Consider the following 21210-nt stretch of genomic DNA (forward strand, 5'->3'; position numbering starts at 1 on the left):
AAATGGGGAGATATATATGCTTTCAAGTATAATTTTTTTTTAATTTCTGTGTGTCCCAGAATGAAAAGCTGGTTCAAAGATGCCTCATGAGGCTGGGGTTGTAGCTCAGTGGTACAGCACTTGCCTAGCATGTATGTTTGAGGCAAACTGGGTTTGATTCTCAGCACCACATATAAGTAAGTAAAATAAAGATCCATTGACAACTAAAAATAATAATTTTTTAAATGCTTCATGATGTTTTAAAAATACGATTCCCATTCACACCTAAATTTATTTGGTAAAGAGAAATTATTTTAAGTGTAAAAACCAAGTCAGGTTCTATGCCATAAAGTTATTTTCTTAAGTTGTTACTATAAATCAAAAATACTGGGCTAGGGCTATTGCTCAGTGGTAGAGCACTTGTCTAGCATGTGCAAGGCACTAGGTTCGATTCTCAGCAACACATACAAATAAATGAATAAGATAAAAATCCATTAACATCTAAAAACAATTTAAAAAAAATATTTAGTTTTATTCTTAAGGTACTCCTCTCACATGTTGTTGGATACTTTACCTGGATTCTTTATTCTACCTGGATTTTTTATTTTAAAAGGTTGTACTAGTACTAAAGGGTTTGACACAGAGGCCAAGAGTTAAAGGAAACTTACTTATTTGTGCTAATATATACAGTATGGATAAACCAAACCCATAGAAGACTTACTTTTTAAATTCATGCACTTTAACTTTAATCTCAGAGTTCTGATTAAAATTGACCAAAAAGTTTCATTTCCATCCACTCTCATCCCCAAGGGAGGTTTTATTTAATGATTTAAAAAAGAGAGAGAGAGAGAGAAAAGTAAACAAAATAGAAATGTTTTAAGTACTCAAATATAAGTACCTGAGAAAAGGAAAACTGACTTTACTGAAGGCAAGTATTTATTGAAGACCTTCTATGTACAAATCTCTATCAGGAATTCGAAGTACAAAGAATGAATGTTGCATCTGCAGGGACCCCAATTTTGCTGGAGAAATCAACCATACAGAAAATTAAAGAAAAAAAAAATAATGGCTGGTTCTGTCTTTCCTTGTCCTGGCTCTTAGCCATGCCATCACAATAGTTTCCTAATTCATTACTCTATTGGCAAGACCCTCTAAACTAGTGATTCTCAAACTTGGGTACAAAATGGAATTCCCTAGGAAGTAACAAGTCCCTCCTCCAGAGAAGCTGATTTGATTGTGTGCAACAAGGGCACATATATATACACATTTTTTTCCATACTGGAGATTTAACCTGGGGTGCTTTAATACTGAGCTACATCCCCAGCCCTTTTTGTTTTTTATTTTGAGACAGGGTCTCACTAAGTTGCTTAGGTCCTTGCTAAGTTGCTGGAGCTGGCTTTGAACTTGTGATCCTCCTGCTTCAGCCTCCCAAATTACTGGAATTACATGCATGCGCCACAGTGCCCGTCGATTCCCTATTTTTAAAAATTATAATATCTAATTCTTATCATGCTTACAACACCAGGCATTGTTCCAAGACTTGACATAAATTAACTCATTTGCTCAAAACAACCATGACACGTTATTCCCATTTTAGATGAGGAAACTGAAGCACAAGGAGGATCACACAGTCAGTAAGTGGCAGAGCTGAGATTCAAACCCAGGTAGTTTGTCTACAGAATCTATGCCCTTCTCCACTATGCTATAATGACTGCTTATTCACTGTCAGGCCACCATCCTATTAATAAAGCTAATCATGGTCTTCTGAGAAATTTACTTACAAATTATTAGAGATGTGAAGGATATTTAATTAAAGCAAGGAACTATCCTTATGTCATAAAAGGTGGAATTTTAGAAGGCAGCAGAAGTAGATAACTGATTGCAAAAAAAGAAATGGAAGTTTTTACAGAATGACACTAAGAAAGACAAATTCGGTAAGACGCACCCCTGAAACTTTTAGAAGCATTTGTAAGGAGGGACAGAACACAGGAGTAAATGTAAGCTTTCACACAGAGGTGCCATGGGCAGGACCCATATTTTATATGTAACAGTGGGAAGTAAGATAGTAGCACCCAAGGAAAGGCAGCACACTGAGGTGGCTTAAGAATACAGGACCCCTGGGCTGGAATTGTGGCTCAGCGGTAGAGCGCTCCCCTAGCACGGGCAGGACCCGGGTTCAATCCTCAGCACCACATAAAAATAAATGATTTGTGTTGTGTCCATCTACACCAAAAAAAAAAAAAAAAAAAAAAAGAATACAGGACCCGAGCTGGGGTTGTGGCCCAGTGGTAAAGCACTGGCCTAGCATGTGCGAGGCACTGGGTTGGTGCTCAGGAGCACCATATAAAAATAAATAAATAGAATAAAAGTATTGAGAGGAAAAAAAAAACCCACTTAGTGGCTTTAAAACAAACATCTATTTGCTATGAAACCACTGCATATTTATTTCAAAAGAAAAAGTACCTGCCTAGAAGTGACACACATTGCTTCCACTCAAATTTTATATCCAAAGCAATTCACACAGCCATGTCCAACTTCAAAGTAATGGAAGTACAATCCCACCATGTGTCCAGAAGAAAAAGAATCAGAATACTGGTAAAAAATCCTAACAACCACCACACCAGGCAAGAACCAAATTCCACATCTGGCACAAAGTAAGCACTCAGTAATGGATAGCTATTATTATTACCATGATTCCTGAGGGGTCTGGAACCTATTCTAATAACCCCAAGTCATAAAAGTAAATAAGCTGAATAAGTAGATGAGAAAAAAATCTTATCATGCACATTATTTGTAATAAAGCAAAGTGAATGTACAGTATCTCATCATGATATAAGGGGCAGGACGAAGTTTCTAGTAAGCAAAAAATAGTAAGTGAGAATTACCAAAACAGTATAACAAGGATTTAACCAAACTGTTTCTAGTAAACAGACAGTAAAAAAGTTTAACTAAAACAAAGCCACTAATTCTTATTCATTTAAGACAAGTAAAATTTTGTTGATAATATCTTCACTGTTTTAAAGAACATTTTAAAATTATACAGACTTTCAAAGATGTACTCCTAATCTCAGAACACTTTTTCCCCGTAAAATCTTAAGGGAAATTCTTCTATGTGACTTTTCAGGTTAGGGAAGAAATCCTATACAATAAAATGAGAATTGATTTAATCATAAATTAGCCATAGATTAGCTCTGTGGCTTCACAAAATATTTACATGACAAGGCCAACTTCCATCATCCATCAAATGATGAGACAGGACTAGATCCTCAGAAGTAACTTCCTACTCTACTCTTCTGCATTCAAAAAAACAGAAGGAAGCTTTATTTTAGGAGAATCTAATTATAATGTCAACATTTGTAAGATCTGGTAACTCTTAAATCTTAAACTAGAATAACTGCCTCAACCACACCAATAACAGCAGCAACAAAATTTAGTTTAAGAGTAAACATGCAGCTGGGCACCATGGCAAATGCCTTTAATCTCAATGGCTTAGGAGACTAAGGCAGGAGGATCACGAGTTTAAAACCAACCTCAGCAACTTAGCAAGGCCATAAGCAACTTAGCAAGACCCTGTCTCTAAATAAAATAAAAATATTATAAAGGGTTGGGAATGTAGCTCAATGACTAAGTACCCTTGGACTTAATCCCCAGTACTGAGGAGGAAAAAAAGAAAGAGTAAACATGCAGCAGGGAGCCATGGTATACATATCCCAGCTACTTGAGAGGCTGAGGCAGGAAGATCATGAGATCAAGGCCAACCTGAGCAACTTGGCAAGACCCTGTCTCAAAAATAAATAAAGAGTGAACATGCAACACAATCAATAATACCCAGAGAAGAGGCCAGCTAATATGAAACACTGCAAACAGAGAAGAATGGACAGAAAATTACTATTATGGGCAAATAAGGAAACTGGTATTTGTGTATGGCTTATGAAATCATTGTCTTTTACTAAGATCTCCAACATTCCAGCAACCAGCAGCAGTGATGAGAACATACTCCAAGCAAGGAACCTCCAAACTTTAAGTTTGGGATCTGTCAAACTATCAGACCTCAATAGATGGGTTTTCTAATTCTTTAAAGACCTCATATCAAGGATTCAAATCACATGCCCAAAGATCTAGAACTTGAAACCCTTTGGAGCCCAAAGCAGAGGTTACAAAATGTCAAGCCCCCAATCAGGGATATTCATGCCATTTTCAGTTAAACAGAAGCCCTTGCCCAGACAACCTACCACATCTTCACTCACTGAATCCTGAGAATGGGAAAACAGAGTTGATTTATAATAAATACCAATGAAAAACAATACTGCATTAACTCATGCTATAACCAAAACAAATACTGCAGCATCATAAATTTTGCTTAGTTGGCAACTCCAGCCATAATCTTTAAAGAACCTCTAACATTCTAAGCCTGTAAACTACACTTAACACCATTTTCTCTCTTTCTTTAAGAGTCACTGCCTAAATGACCAATAATTTCCTTCTTGAAAACCTCAAACCCAGCAAATATGTTTAATAAAACTGTTATTTGGTTCGACTCATTTTATTATGACTGAACAGCATTTTAAAAAGGTATGATTCTACATGTGGACCTTCACTTAACTTCTATAGCCAAAATTCCATCTACTCGTCAATGACAAAATAATTTCCAATTCTGCAATGGATATTGATGAATATACTAGAATCAATGCTATCCTTGGTTTTTTGGAGTTTAAAAGTTGACATTTAAGCAGATGGAGAAGGGAAAAGAACTATATGTAACTCTGAATAAGCAAAAGAAATCCCAACTTTTATCAAATTAATTCTTAATTATATAGGAAAGAGACAGGAAAAAAATCAGTCTTTCAAGGGAGCAAAAAAAAAAAACCAAAAAATAAAAAACAAATTCCCTTTATACACTATTAAACCATCCTGTAAGACTACTGACAGAAATACTTTATAGTAAAATTGACCTGAAATACTTTAAAGTAAAAATCTCACTACTTAAGTAATGAGAGCCCTCATAGTCGGCATTATTTCTAATGAAAACTGGAGAACTATAGCACTGCATTTACAAGAAAGTCTCAGAAGCCACACTGAAAGACACCACACATGTTAGCCATGCACTGGTTACCTTACTGTTTCGTTAGGCTTTGAGACACAGTGAAACTTATTTTCTAATCCTACTATTTTCTGAACATTTAAATCAACTTCCAGATAAAAATAAATAGGTAAATACAAATGGGTAAACAGTGTCAAGTTTAATTATATGACCTGCTTACTTTCATTTTAGGTTAAAAGGCATTCTTGTTCCATATTATATTTTCCCTCACAGCTGAAGAAAAAAAAAAAAATCATGTACCATTGCTCCAAAGGAAGTTCAAACTAAAGGGTCTAGAACTGCTGTCCAATACTAGTGCCACCAGCCATATGTGGCCATTTGATTTTAAACTAATATCAAATACAATTAAAATTCTTTTCTTTAATTATACTCACCACATTTTAAGGGCTCAAAAGCTCCATGTGGCTAGTAGCTACTTTGCAGGTACAGGACATTTCCATCATAGCAGGGAGTTCTCGACAGTTCTGGTCTAGAACAATGTCTCTCAAACTTCAACTACTTTAACTCAAACTTTAACAGCTTGTTTATAAAAAAACACATTTTAACAGCTTGTTAAAATATAGATTCCTGGTTCTCCAACTCAGGTAGTCAATTTCAGTAGGTCTTACATTACAAATTTCAACGTAATGAGGATATTTATGCCCATCACTTTAAATACTGCTCTAGGTAAAGGACTAGCTTTTGTTTTTGTTCTTTCTCAATCCATCATTTCTAAAATAGCAGAAAAATGAATTAATAAGAAAAAATAAGAGACAATATAAACTAATTTTTTATTATTAGTTTAATAGACAAATCATTTTTCTAGCAAATGGCTATAAAAGCATCTACATGCTTCTTTATAAGGCCTGTACAGACCTGCATAAATCTATGAAATATTTGGAATAGCCAGATCTAGAAAGTTTTATTTTACATTTTTACAATCATCTTTCTGAAGCTTCTCAGTAACAATCTCTTTTATGTCCTCTATCACTTCCTCAACATATTTTAAAAATCCAAGGCAAAACTGTTAATTCCATTAAGCAGCGCACACCTAAGACCCATAAAGAAATACTATACCCAGTTTGCTTAAAGAAGCAATCTGATAGTGTCATCATTTATAATGTGATCTGATTCTGTCCCACAATCAGCAATGACAGCTTAACTTTTTCATGTGAACCCTACTTGAATTTAGACTGCTAACGCTGCAAGAATGGTTAAGCCAAAATATACAACGAAAAATAATAGTCTCTGTGTTATGTAAAATTTATTTCAATAAATAAAACCTATGATCTGAACCTAGCTGGCCAAACATAAGCTTTCAAAGGATTTCTGAGAACAGAGATGATTTTTCTTGAACCCAAAGTAAACAGCCCTGGTACATTTCTTTACTCCTGTACACTTAAGGAAAGACAAACCAGTGTCAGTGCCCTGTACCAAACTGCCTAAAGCTAAGGTATTTTCCGTAGTCTACATATCAAAATAAACTGACTCTTCTACTCAACTTCTGGACTGGTCCAACAAATGGACTTGTATAAAAAAATCACCAGGATAATTTGAAGTTTAGTCAACCTCCTAGAGCTACTAGAAATTTATCAATTTGTTTTTATTTCAATAAGTCATAAAATAAGGCCCTGAGAACTTTAGTAGGACATACTTTTTCTATAGTAATGCCTGATTTAATGGAACTTTATATATATATATATATGCATGTTCTCTGTGAAATAATGTTCACAGACATTATTTTAAGAGGAACTTCTCTTAATAATAGAAGTTACAAGACATCTCATAAAAAGTTTGGGAAATATAAAATAGAGGAATTCTTTTTAATTATTCCACTTCAATATAAGAAAGAAGATCCTTTCTCTCCTAATGTACTGAATGAAGCAATAATAGAATGAATACAAAGTAGTATTCAAAGCAAGAAAATGTCACAAGCTTTTGCCACAACCACCCCTTCTGACCTATTGGCTGAGGCAGATGGCTGAAACCAAGAGGCACAGGACTCTGTAAAACTGTCTTGCAATTGTCCCATATTTCTTATTCCAACCTTTAACTCTATGAGGTGGCAAGGATATGCAACAGCTTCCATTAAACCATAGGGAGGGAAGAATTCTGGGGATAATCCCAGGGAATATCTGGATACTGCCCAGCGGGATGCAGAAATAATTCACAGAGCCCAAGCCAACTGATAGAGGCTGAGACCGCAGGATGTGCCAAAGGGCAAAAAGGCCCAAAGAAGTTACCCTCCAGACAGAAGATTTTGCTCCTGCAAAACAACTGTTTTTGGAATGGCCTAAACCAATAATCCTTAATTCCCACCCCATCTCACCATCACCCACAAATGGGTGGAAAAGAATAGAGTAGGAGAATGGTTTGAGAATCACAAAAAGCAATGACTTCTCTTCCTATAAAAACATACTCAAATCTAATTTTGCATACTATTTTGTGGCATTCTAGCCCAACTAATGACTCCCTAGGGGTCTATGAGCCCTAGAATAAAAAGCCTCAACCTATCTAGGTAGAAACTAACAGTTATATGTTACCACAGTAGTTAGACCTTCTTTTAACCTGAATCCTGGCCTTTTGTATAAAAGCAATTGTGGAATTTAAAAAAAAAAAAAAATCCCAGAACATAATACTCTAGTCACATAGTATAGAAGAAAATTCAAAACAGACTTAAGTTTTAACAATTTGATTAAAAATCATACTATGGATCCATAAAATTAGATCAATGAACACCTCTTCAAGAATCTTAAGAGACAGAAAAATAAAAATTTCCTTTCACTTATTTAGAAAATTCTAAATCACTTTCTATGTGTGTTTGCATTTACATCCTCAGGTTACCTTAAAGTTCTATTTCTAGTTTTTCTGAAATTTTCAAGTACTATCTTACTATGTTAACTTCTTCTGAAATAATTAGCAAATAAAAGCACCATAAGAACCTGTTAAAAATCAGGTTTTTTTTTTTTCTTACTAAAAGTTTTACTATCCTTTCTTATGACTATAAAGAAAAAAAAGTTCATTAATTAAAACATAAAACCCTGGTTCTGAAAATAGGAGCTATTCAAGTGATGTCATACACAGCATCACAGATTCTCAAAGTACCAGAATAGAACAATGATGGCAAACCACCTAAAAAATAAAAGTAAAAGGATGTATAGAATCACTATAATAGACTATAAAACTCAACAAATACAGGTACTTCAGGCAAAAATAAACATTTTTCTCTTAATTTCATGCAAATGATTTCGTTCAGAAATGGGAACAGGGATGGATATTTTAAAATAACTTCATTTTACTACCTTCAGGACTTTTATGGAAGTAACAATTTCTCATGAGGGTATCAACGCCTCCACAACGGGAACGAAAGAAAAGAACATTTTGGCAAGGAAAAAGTGACTGCATTCTGTCTCTCTCTCTGCACTTCATGGTTTATAATGCACCCAGCTATGCCTAAACTCCTAAGTGCACTATATTGAGAAAAAGGGGAAAGGGTGCCCTCACTGTATTTCAATGCCCCTCTTTGGTGACAAATTCCTGAAAAGGAAAACTAAAAATGAAGATGTGTACAGGAAATGTGTGTTGGTTTAGCTAACACCACACTACTAAAACATGATAGCACACTCAAACTTTTAAAGAAATCTTTGGAGAGTGAGTTGCTGGTGAAAATAAAATGTGCTTTGGAACCAGATGATGATTTCAAACTCTGGCTCTTATCATTTATTAGCTTTTATGGGCTTGAATAAGTTAATTCATTTTTCCCAGCTGCAGTCCAGCTTCATGAAGTGGCTATCAAAAGAGGGAAACTTTTTCATCTCTGTAGCCCCAGTATATGGCTGAGTGCTGGATACACACCAGGTATTCAATCAATGCTAGTTCTTTTTGCTCCTCTCACAAGTATGTCACATTCCATTGCAAACAAAAATGTTCTCTAGGTAATAGATACCTAAGCCCTAGCCATTATGTATTTCAAAGAGTTTTCAATATAATAACCTGGGACAGGTGAATGTAGGCAGTCCCATAAAATTCTCTGCAGTTTTTCACTTGAATTAAACTAAAACTTTAATAAGTGATATAAGAGACCAAATATCTGTTTTAAGATTTGTGATACTTGGGGAAAGGAGGGAGTAACAGCAGTCTGCTCAGTTTATTTGGATATTGTCATTGTCCCGTAGCAAAGATATTTTTGCATATAGAGACTTCGAATCCTAAAACCTATTCAAAAATGTTCTACGGGTGACTCAAAGTCTTCCCATGAAAGTTGAAAAACGTATGTACTCACAGAAAGAGTGAAGCCTGGATTGCAGAACCTCACAGTTTTAACACAGGAAGACTAACCACAAACCCTGCTTGAGACTAGTCTGAACTTCCAAGAAAACCAAAAATTTCTTTGAAACTTCTACAAACTAAAGAGATCTCCAAGACATAGTAACCCCAGGGCTTATTATTTCTGATAAGCTTTCTGCAATACTAGATTGGCAATATTACAAATAAAATGTGGTTCCTAAAGAGAAAATTTTGCTTCAGAGTTTCTTTAGTATTTGAAATCATATAAAAGGAACATCAATAAATACAAAACTAACTGCCAAAGGATCTTCCAGAAATTGTAGCAGGATTAGTTCTGATTTTCCCACTTCACTTCTAACTGGTCCTTCAACTTTAGTGTGGTTTTGCCTAAAGTAATACACTGACAAGCAGAGAACCTCCAACTATATTAATAATAAATTACAAAAATAATCGTAAAGATAGGAATATTTAAAAGTTGTGGTAAAAGTGATCATATTGAAAGATATTGTGTGCTATAACGGAAGGGCTAAATGTGAAAAACAAAGAAGTAACTACAGAATAAAAACTATGACTCCAGGGAAACTGTAACACCACACTTAGACACAACACTAATTTCACAAGAGATCTACTCTGCCCATGGACAGACTACACTAAGAACAGCATCACAGTTATTTTACTATGTGGGAGATTCCAAGGCTAATAAAAAGGGGATGGGAGCGAGATGTGTACAGGTTAGTTTTCAGGATCCATTAATCAAGAAAAAAGTTTAAATATAAAATGAATCATAATCCATCTATGAAATCTGCCCTGGGCAGACAGGACTCCAAAATTAGTAATCTCACCACACATTTTCCCAGGCCTTAGGTTAAAGTGTTGCATTGCTTACATGAAACCACCTGCTTTGGTTGGCACAAACCATGTTACTTGACAATTCATGTCTAATCATTTTATCATACACAAATCTCAAGCTTTCTTTCTCCCGCCAGAAAGCCACAAGTTTCACAAAACCCTCTCTCTGAGGTTGCCAATCCGATCTTCCAATCTGGCTTCCAGTAAAACTACAGGGCCATACCCAATGATGGGACAGACTCCCAGGAAGTCAAAATGCTCACAATTAGCCTTGGGAACACAGCAGAGTGGTCTCTGTTCAGACTTTTCCAAATGTTATATGCAGGTCCCATGAAATCTGTTGAAATTTCAGGGCCTAGAGGGATGGTATTCTTATATACCATTTGGTAAACAATAATCAAATCTATGGCAAGATATTCCGGACACCCTGAAAATTGCAAATATTTAAAATATATTTTTCTCTATTCATGGATCTGTTACACCAGAAATGAACAGTTTTCAAGGGGTGGAGAATAAAGCACACACAGCCCCAGAGATAGATGCTCAGAGATGCCATGGAGTCACTAGAAACCTTGGCCAGATTACTAATGGTCCATAAACCCTAATTTGGAGAACACGGCCTACAAGCTCAAAATTGAATTATACTGCCTTATTAGATCCCACAGTAGTGAAACCACAGTCATATTAGTCATAACTAAAACTAGGAATACTCTATGTACACAAATATAAAGTGACTGCTTATGCATTTTTAATTGGATCAAATAAAACTGAAGCTGCAAACAAACTCAAATTTCAATTATCTCACTAGTGCGGGGATTTCCTAATAACATCTTTTTAAAAACCAAGAAGCTGCCAACCCTCTGCACATCTGACAGGCATGTCCCTAGAAATTTGGAAACAACGGACTCCGTTACTTCTCAAGAGCCAAGAAAATAAATACCCTGAAGGGAACATTTTTTTCTTTTTATTTTCAAGCTCAAACATGCAATCTAACAGTGCACAAAACTTGGCAGCGGGGTTGCTGGACCCCTCCGGGTCTCCAATATTCAGGACGAGTGCGCGCTAGTGCGTAAGAAGGGGGCGGGAAGGGTGCACGATCCGAGGACGCGCCGGGGCCCCCGCCCCCTCCCGGAGCAGCAGCCTGGCACCAGCCCACCCTCCTCCACCCCTGCAAACAGACGCAGGACGCAAATAGAGCAACTTCTCTGCGGGGGTGACGGCGGGAACAGCGGTCACCCCCGCCCCTCCCAGGCTCCGGGGGTCCCACGGTGTCCGCCCCGGGGGACCTCCGATCGCCCCGCCCAGAGGCCCGCGGCCGGGGTCTGCCGGACCCCCGCCCCTGCGCATGGCCCACAGCGGCGCACTCCCAAGGACGGCCGCCCGGCCCGAGCGCGGCACGAGCGCTAGCGGGAGCCGGGCGCGGCGGAGGCCGGCCCTTCGCCTCAGGCCTCGGGCCGCAGCCTGCCCTCCGCAAGGCCGCCCGCCCGCCGGCCCCGCTCGGACCCCCGCCTGACCGGGCCTCGGCGCCGCCGCAGCCCCTCATCCCGGCTCCATTCATAGGGGCACCCCAGCCCAGGCAGCGGGGCGGGGCCGGGGACCCGCGGACAAGGCCAGTCCGCCGAGGCCGGAGAAGAAAATAAAAAGTTAAGAGAAGAACTTACCTAAAATGGCTCCTGCAGCAGCCAAAATACAAACAGCTATTATTTGGTGAAGTTTAGCTCAGACACCCTGCAAGGACACCCTAACCCAGCGTGGGCCCGCCTTCTCTGCTGCGCCATTGGGCTTCGCCAGCCGAAAACACAAATTTATTGGTCAGCTGGGCTGCCGCTCAGACAGAAGCCCATTTCAAGCTTGCTTGCAGAGGCGAGTGATGGGCTCGCTCCATTGTGCTCGTATTTGCATGGATGTGATCGCGGCGCTGATTGGCCCACGCTGGGGCCGCTCCGCCCCCCGCCTCGAGCCCCCAGCCTCGGAGACGCCGCTGCGCGCGGCCCCGCCCCCCGGGACGGAGCGGAGGGGCCACAGGGGCGGGGCGGGGCCGGGGTCCCGCGGGCGGAGGGGGCGGGGCGGGGTCTTGCACGCCGCAGACCGCAGGCAGGGGGCGGGGACCTGAGGCACGCGCTGTAGCGGACGCGGGCGCCAGCGGGGGCCGGAGTTGAGCCCGCAGGTGGAGGTCTCTCAGGTAGCGGGCGAGCAATCTGGAAGACCCGGGTCTGGCTTATTCGGGGATGGAAGAGGATGTGGCTGGGAACCCGCGACAGAGGTGTTCCGCGGAGGCCCAGGTAGCCCAGAGAGAAGCTGGGAGAGGCTAGGATCCCGCCGGTCAGGAAAAAAGATGCTGAGAGGCCAAGCGAAGTGTGGAGCCCGGTCGATCGTCTCCAGCCCGCATCTCCTGTCTTTCCGCCTGGCTCCCTGTCACAGGGACTGCTTCTTCCCGGGGTCCTGCACACTCCGGGAGTTTCCCAGCTCCGGGGAACCTACAGCGCCTTGGCTGTACCTCTGTAAAATCTGGTGTTGAGCCATGGTGTATTTATTTTTGGGCCTATCTCTGCTATCATCCTTACAGCATCCTCAAAGACAGGCCCAGCATATGGCTGAGATTCAAGTAATTGTTATATTTCTTAATTCGTTTGTTAGCAGCTGATTTTTAAGTGCCCATTACACTGATCTAAGAAGATACAGCGGTCAATAGGACAAAACCCTTGCTCTCACGGAATAGGGGAAAGAAAGACAATAAATAAATACAAAGGTTAGGTAGAGATAAATGTCATAAAGAGAATACATGGAGGAAGGAAGGAAATTAGACCAGAGATGGAGTGGAGCAATTAGTCAAGGAGAGATGGGGAGCCTGCCCTGCCTGACTGAATACACGGTGTGGCATCTCATTACTTCCTTCTCCCATCCTGGACCTAGCAGATGCTTTCCTGTCCTCTTCACCCCCCTGCCTGCCTCATCTTGAGTGTTTCTTCAGAACCCACTGAAAAACTGGTTGGATTCTGACTTTAGAGGCTCATTTTGCCTTAATTAAAGCAGTAACGATCTGAGTGTGATGATTCCAAGAGCAGTTTGTCGGATACATTTAAGATGAACATGGTTTGAGTGTGTCAAGGATAACTGTAATGATCTAGAGCCTTGCTGCACCCCCCAGAGCAAATATTTTTAGCTTCTTTGAAGTCCCAGTTTTCCTATGACTTTCAGCCTGTGGTCCTAACTTTCTTCTGAGTAACACTTCTTCTTTTCTTGACAGTCACTAGATATTTATCCAGTTTGAAAATACACAGGTAGCAGCTCCATGCCACCCATCTATCTCACCGGACATCTTTTTTTCATTTGATTCACGATGTATCATGGCCATTCCTTCCTCCCCTTTCTCCCTTCCTTAACAAATATTTATTAAGCATCAGCTACATTCTAGATATTGTTTTAGACACAAGGATACAGTATTAAACAAGGCAGGCAATACCTCTATTCTCAAAGAACTTATAGTCTAATTGAGAGCAAGGTGTACACATAGATCTTGAGGATCTCCAATCCTGCCGAGCTGGTGAGTGAGTCCACTCAGAGCTGCTTTCTCTTCCCTGCTGCAGCGTCACAGGGACTACTTATTTGACTTCCTAAACCAGTTGCTGCTACTGCTAAAGTAGAACCTGCAGGAGGACAAGGTTACTGGTAGTTCCAGGCTCCTCAACCCAAACTCCAGGATCAAGGGGTCTAGAACTCTCAACAGTGCTCTAGGGGCTCAGGTCTGTGTACTTTCTGGAAAGTTCTGGAAGCAGCATTAATCAGTGAGGTGGAAAAGATGGAACTCCAGACAGGGAGCATCATGGGTGTACCAAGGCACAGAGGCAAGACAAGTCTGGGGAGGCACTGGAGCAGGAGGGAGATCAACTTGTCAGTAATTGCTGTTCTTAAACATCGAGAAAAGTCAGCAGCACAGGAGAAGTTAAACATACAGACACACGATGTTAGGTCACCAAACAAGGAATCAATAGGAGTACAAATGGATTCAGAACTTAGTAGGACAGGCACAAACCAAGGAAGGTCTGACACCACATTTGGAAGAGGATGCAGGATTGACTTTAAAAGTGCAAGTCTGCAGAACTCGGAGGTTAGTAGAATCTGACTTTTCAAGCACTTCAGCCGTAGCTAGGGAACTAAGAGAGGCCCTGGAGGGGAAATAGAGACAACTAATTTGCTTTTTGCTGGTTGTCCAGAAGAAGAGCCAATTTTGTACTGCAGAAGTGAAGCAGTACAAAGAAGGGGGCTGGGGCTGGGGCTCAGCTGAAGAGCGCTTGTCTTGCACATGTGGGGCATTGAGTTCCATCCTCAGCACCACATAAAAATAAATAAACAAAATAAAAGTATTCTGTCCATCTACAACTGAATATATACATATATATGTATATATGTGTATACATGTGTATGTGTGTGTATGTGTGTGTGTGTGTGTGTGTATATATATATATATATATATATATATTTTTTTTTTTTTTTTTTTTTAAGGGTAAGGTAGGGCAGAAAAGCCAATAGTGAATGGTTACTAATCTGGCCTTCACTAAGTGTGGCTGATTGCTTCTGCTCTAGTGATTATCCTCTGAGAAGCCATATAAAATGAGTCTCAGAATTGCCTTTGGGAGGTAGAAGGAAATCTATCCACCAGCTCATCTCTCATTGGATAAAGATTCATACCAATTGTTCATGCCTAGATGCCAAGTGGGCTTCTATGGTTTCCCAAACTCAGTGTCAACAGGAGACCCTAGCAAGAGGCACACGACAGGGCCATGAGGCAAAGTCCTATCAGGGTGCAGCTGTGTGAAGTCAGATGGAGCACAGCTGGATGCCATAGCAGCTGCTGGAACAAGAGATGGTTGACACTATGAAGCTCTGAAGGTCGGGGGATGCCAGAGATGTACCAAATAGCATGTTTCCATTTCCAAAGAGTTCCAGAAGAAAAACCCTCAGGAACTCTGAAGGGGAACCACATAAGGGCTTCCACAAGTTCTAAAACTTGCTGGTAGTAACTCCACAAACACAAGATGAACCGTACCTGACCATGTTCTCTTTCTTCCTTGCTTCACTTGTCTGTTTCTTCCTTTAGACTACAAGCATCTTCATTGTTCTTATTTATGTACCTGTGACAGGAAAAAAGATTATTTTCACCAGCCCTTTTCATTTTCCTCCTAAGATCCATAGCAAAATTACACGTCTCAGTAATCAGGGAGACCCATGTGACTGAGCCCTGGATAATGGAATCTGGGCAGAAGGGATAGACAGATCCTATTTCTGGGCATCCCCTAAAACCCCCATGTGATCCTCCAAGCTTTCCTGCTTTCCTAATCTGCTGACCAGATGCAAAATTACCCAGTGGAAGTCCAGGAAATGCAATAGCATGAGCCTGGGTCCATGTCTGACTGCAAAGAGCAGAACCCCTGTGCTTGCCTACATTCAACCATGCTGCAACCAGTAAATAAACTGTCATAGTGTCAAGTCACTGAAATGTGAAGGTGGTTTGTTGCAGTCATTAGCATATCCTGACTAATACAGTACATGTCATTTGATTCCCTGTGCCTCCAAGGCAGGGGTTATGTTTATTATTCAAGCTCTAATGTAATGCCCGGCACTTAGTAGGCATTACTCAAAGTGTGAATGTGTGAATTAGCTGACAACTGAACCTGGTCTTAAAGGATCAGAGGTGGAATGCCAGGCAAGGTGGCAGGTAGAATGTGTTCCATAAAGTGGATGTAGCGTGTACAGAGGTAGAGAGACTAGAAAGAATATGATTGGTTCTCAGCATTGCCAAAAGCTCATGATATGAGAAGGCAATGGCTTAAGTGGAGTTAGAGAGTTGGCAAAGGCCAGATCATAAAAGGTCTTCTATGTTACATGAAGAAGTTTAAAATTTATCCTATAGAAATCATTCAAGAATTGTAAACAAGGATGTGATCATCAAATTTATGTTTAAGAACAATCTTTCTAACTTCTCAGGAAAAGGATGGATTAGAAAGGAAGAACTGGCTGATCATGGTGGCAAGTGGCAGTAGTTCTAGTTACTAGGGAAGCTGAGACAGGAAAATCTCTTGAGTCCCAGGTGTTCAGGGCCAGTCTGGACAACCCCAAATCTTTAAAAAAAAATAGAAAAAGGAAGAGCCAAAAATATAGATTTTTTTAAAGCAATATTTCCATTTTTCCCCAGTCATTCATCCATGAAATATTCCCACTAAAAAGATATTTTGGGATCAAGCTTGCTTGGAGGAGTTATGCATTCTATAGCCCTTTTTGGAGGTTTTTTGGACATAATTTATTACCATGTTGAAAACTATTGTCCTGCATTAATGAAATCTGTTAAACTTAAATGTAATAGTACTCAAAATGATTTGACTATAGAATCCTCTTTTCATTTAACTATTAAAATTGATATTGTCAGTCTCAAAAAAAATACTTGGGAATCAACTTAACAAAAGAGATGAAAGACCTCTATAATGAAAACTACAGAAAGCTAAAGAGAGAAATTAAAGAAGACCTTAGAAGATGGAAAGATCTACCTTGTTATTGGATAGGCGGAATTAATATTGTCAAAACGACCATATACTACCAAAAGCACTACAGAGATTTAATGCAATTCCAATCAAAATCCCAATAAAATTTCTCATAGAAATAGAAAAAAGCAGTCATGAAATTCATCTGGAAAAATAAGAGACCCAGAATAGCTAAAGCAATCCTTAGCAAGAAGAGTGAAGTAGGTGGTGGCATCACTATACCACACCTTAAACTACACTATAGAAAAATAGTAATAGAAACAGCATGGTATTGGCACCAAAACAGACTGGTAGACCAATGGTATACAATAGAGGACCCAGAGACTAACACACATAATTTCAGATATCTTATATTTCACAAAGGTACCAAAAACATACATTGGAGAAAAGATAGCCTCTTCAACAAATAGTGCTGGGAAAACTGGAAATCCATATGCAACAAAATGAAATTAAACCCCTATATCTCACCATGCACAAAACCCAACTCAAAGTGGATCAAGGACCTAGGAATTAAACCAGAAACACTGCACCTATTAGAAGAAAAAGTAGGCACAAATCTTCATCATATCAGATTAGGTCCGATTTCCTTAGTAAGACTCCTATAGTGCAATAATTAAAATCATGAATCAATAATTGGGATAGATTCAAACTGAAAAGCTTCTTCTCAGTGAAAGAAATAATCAGTGAGATGAATCGAGAGCCTACAGAATGGGAGCAAATTTTTACCACATGCACATCAGATAGAGCACTACTCTCTAGGATATATAAAGAACTCAAAAATCTTAACACCGAAAACCCAAATAACCCAATAAATAAATGGGCCAAGGAACTGAACAGACACTTCTCAGAAGAGAATATACAATCAACAAATACATGGAAAAGTGTTCAACATCTCTAGCAATTAGAGAAATGCAAATCAAACTTACTCTAAGATTTCATCTCACTCCAGTCAGAATAGCAGTTATTAACAACAATAAATGTTGGCAAGGATGTGGGGAGAAAGGCACACTCATACGTTGCTGGTGGGACTGTAAATTGGTGCAGCCAATATAGAAAGCAGTATGGAGAATCCTTGGAAAACTGGGAATGGAACCACCATTTGACCCAGCTATCCCTTTCCTCGGTCTATACCCAAAGGAAGTAAAAACAGCATACTCCAGGGACATAGCCATATCAATGTTTATAGCAGCACAATTCACAATAGCTAAACTGTGGAATCAACATAGATGCCCTTCAGTAGATGAATGGATAAAGAAAATGTGGTATATATACACAATGGAATATTACTCAGCATTAACAGAGAATAAAATCATGGCATTTGCAGGTAAATGGATAGAGTTGGAGATAAGATGGTAAGTGAAGTTAGCCAATTCCAAAAGACCAAATGCCAAATGTTTTCTCTGATATAAGGATGCTGATTCATAATGGAGTTGGTGGGGGGGCATGGAAGGATTTTGAACTTTAGATAGGGCAAATGGGAGAGAGGGTGAGGGAGGGGGCACAGGGGTAGGAAAGATGGTGGAATGAGATGGACATCATTACCCTAGGTACATGTATGAAGACATTAATGATGTGACTCTACTTTGTGTACAACCAGAGATATGAAAAATGTGCTCTATATATGTAGTATGAATTGTAATGCATTCTGCTGCATATATAACAAATTAAAACTAAAAAAATAGATTAAAAAGAGAGTTTAGGTCTGGGAATGTGGCTCAAGTGGTAGCGCGCTCGCCTGGCATGCATGCATGCTGTCCGGGTTCGATCCTCAGCACCACATACAAATGAAGATGTTGTGTTCGCCAAATACTAAAAAATAAATATTAAAATTCTCTCTCTCTCTCTCTCTCTCTTTAAAAGAAAAAAGAGAGAGTTTAAAAAAATTGATATTGTTTAAGATTAAATTTGGTTCCCTATAATAGAAAAAAAACAAAAGAATAATGATATTGAAATTTTATTTTTGTTTGCATAAAAAAATAAAAAGCAGGCAGTCCAAGAGTGCTCTTTAGAAAGCTCTTTGGTAATTTACTAATTTAGTCCTCAATAGTTTTGCTTCACCATCATTAGCTTTCACTCTCAAGGTCACTCGTGGTCCAAGATGGCTATTGGATCTCCTGTCCAGATCTTCTTGGAAGGAAAAAGGGAAGGCAAAGTGGAAACAATGGGCCTGAGTCCCTTAGATAGACTTCCTGGAAATACTGCACATCACTTTTTTAAAAATATGTTTTTTAGTTGTAGATGGACACAATACCTTTATTTTATTTATTTTTATGTGGTGCTGAATATCGAACCCAGTGTGAGGTAAGCATTCCACCACTGAGCTACAACCCCAGTCCCATCACTTTTTCTTATATCTCATTGGCTAGAACTTAGTCACATGGCCATCCCAAGATACAAAGGAGGCTGGAAAATATGTCATTTTGTTTTACTTTTCTATCTGCCAAGTTAAAAATTGGGTCTATCACTAAAGAATTGATAAACTCGACTAACATTCTCTAGCACATTGTCCCACAGAGATAATGTTCCACAGAGCATAAGTTGGGAAAAAATGACTAAGTAATGAGGTTAATTTTTTTAAAGATTTTTACACTGTATTATGGTATAAAATTCATGTATGTTATAACTTACCTCCTGAAAATATACAGTTTGATCATATTTAGTGAATTAATGTAGTCGGGCAACCATACCACAATCTAATTTTTAGAACATTTCTAAAACCTTCCAAAATTACCTAGTTCTCATTTGCCATTAATCCTCACTCCAACCCCCAGGTCCAGGCAATCATCAATCTCCTTTCTTCTCTATAGTTTTACCTTTTCTAAAAATTCCATATAGATGGAAGTGTGCAATATGTAGTCATTTGTGTCTGGCTTATTTCACACAACAATATTTTTGTGGTTCATTTGTGTTTTAGAATCTTGTTTAATTCATTCTTTTTTATTGCTGAAGAATATTCCTCTATAGGGATATGCCTCCTTTTGTTTATCCACTCACTCAAATGAGGGACATTTGGATGTTTCTACTTTGGGGTTATTATAAATAATACTGCTATGAACCGTCACATACAAGTTTTGTGTGGATATATGTTTTCATTTCTTTTAGGTATAGCTACCTAAGGAGACTGATGTTTAAAATTGAATGTACTCCAACTATAATGCACCATGAAAAAAAGTGGGAAAAAAATTGAACGTACTCATTGAAAGCACTCACTGACAAACACTGTACTAGGTACTGGGGATACACTGCTGAATAAAATTTGGCACAAGTTTATTCAGCTCTTGTGGAGCTTGCAGTTGATAGAGAAGACAGGCATTTGTCCAAAACTTTATGCAAACAAGTGTAATATCACAACAGTGGTAGATACCTTAAAGGAGTGGTGCATGGTGCTATGATATTATGCTAGAAAGATCTGCTTTGGTCAGTAAAGTCAGTAAAACTGCCCTTAAGCTGAGATCTGAAGTATGTCAGAACTTAGTCACCCCATTGAGGTCTGTCCTTCAAAGTAATATCTTATAAGATATTATAAGATATTATGGTTTGGATGTGAAGTGTACCCAAAAAACTCATGTGTGAGATAATGCAAGAAAGTTTAGAGGAGAAATAATTGGGTTATGAAAGCCTTTACCCAATCAGTGAATTAATTCCCTGGTGGGATTAACTGAGTGGTATCCGGAGACAGGTAGAATGTGGCTTGAGGAGGTAGGCATTGGGGGTGTGCCTTTGGGGTATATATTTTGTATCTGGCAAATGGAATCTGTCTCTGCTTTCTGATCATCATGTGACCCACTTTCCTCCTCCACACTCTTCTGCCATGGTGTTCTGCCTCACATCCAGCCCTGAGGAATGGAGCTGGCCTTCTATGGACTGAGATCTCTGAAACTGTGAGCCTCCATATAAAATTTTCCTCTTCTACAATTGTTCTGGGCAGGTCTTTCAGTCACATCAGCAAAAAAAAAAATCTGAACAAAACTAGAACATACTTATTTCCAAAAATGCTACCCTTGTAAACAACTCTGAGGCATTTTATGGGTGCACTGGTTTAGTCCTGTTTGTCCTTACATAAAGTCTCTGTTCGTTAACCCTCTCTAGAGGTTTTAGAAAGTTCTGAAGCAGACACAACCAGATGTCAATGAAGGTTAGTTTGGGTGTAATTTCTTATTTTTTCTGGATGTTTGAAATATTTCATGATTTGACATTTTTTTTTAAAAGTATGTATGTGTATGTGTGTGTGTATTTTTTTTTCAGTTCCCTTGAGAATTGTATCTGCCAAACAGCCCCGCCTGTCTTGTCAAATACTGACCTTGTTTTCTCTCTGAAGGAAGAGGATCATGGGATTGGAAGGTGGCTTCTGGAACCTGGAACCAAGAGAAGGATGTTAATGGTCAATATGCGCTGGGGAGCTGTAGCAGTCCAATGCCTATATCTTCACTACAGGGGCAAATCTGCAACAGGGGTCCTCCTGCCAAAAGTGCCATTTCC

The 21210-nt window shown here is 39.2% G+C and overlaps 1 protein-coding gene across 6 annotated transcripts in view; it reads right to left on the reverse strand.

Annotated features, from left to right (window-relative positions):
- Nucleotides 1–21210, reverse strand: part of Chd6 (chromodomain helicase DNA binding protein 6) — a 237637-nt gene that overhangs the window by 200875 nt on the left and 15552 nt on the right. For 3 of the 6 annotated variants that reach the window (XM_058575575.1, XM_058575576.1, XM_058575571.1), the window contains exon 1: nt 11857–11973. The gene's annotated coding sequence lies outside the window, so the exon portion shown is untranslated. Of the gene's footprint in view, nt 1–11856; nt 11974–15242; nt 15328–21031; nt 21087–21210 lie in introns of those variants that run through there. The other 3 variants (XM_058575574.1, XM_058575572.1, XM_046433241.2) reach the window with 2 other exon arrangements.

The sequence above is a fragment of the Marmota monax genome, unplaced genomic scaffold, assembly GCF_021218885.2.
Source record: "Marmota monax isolate L192 unplaced genomic scaffold, Marmota_monax_Labrador192_F-V1.1 WCK01_AAM20220418_F8-fsc00014, whole genome shotgun sequence".
Taxonomy (NCBI): Eukaryota; Metazoa; Chordata; class Mammalia; order Rodentia; family Sciuridae; genus Marmota; species Marmota monax.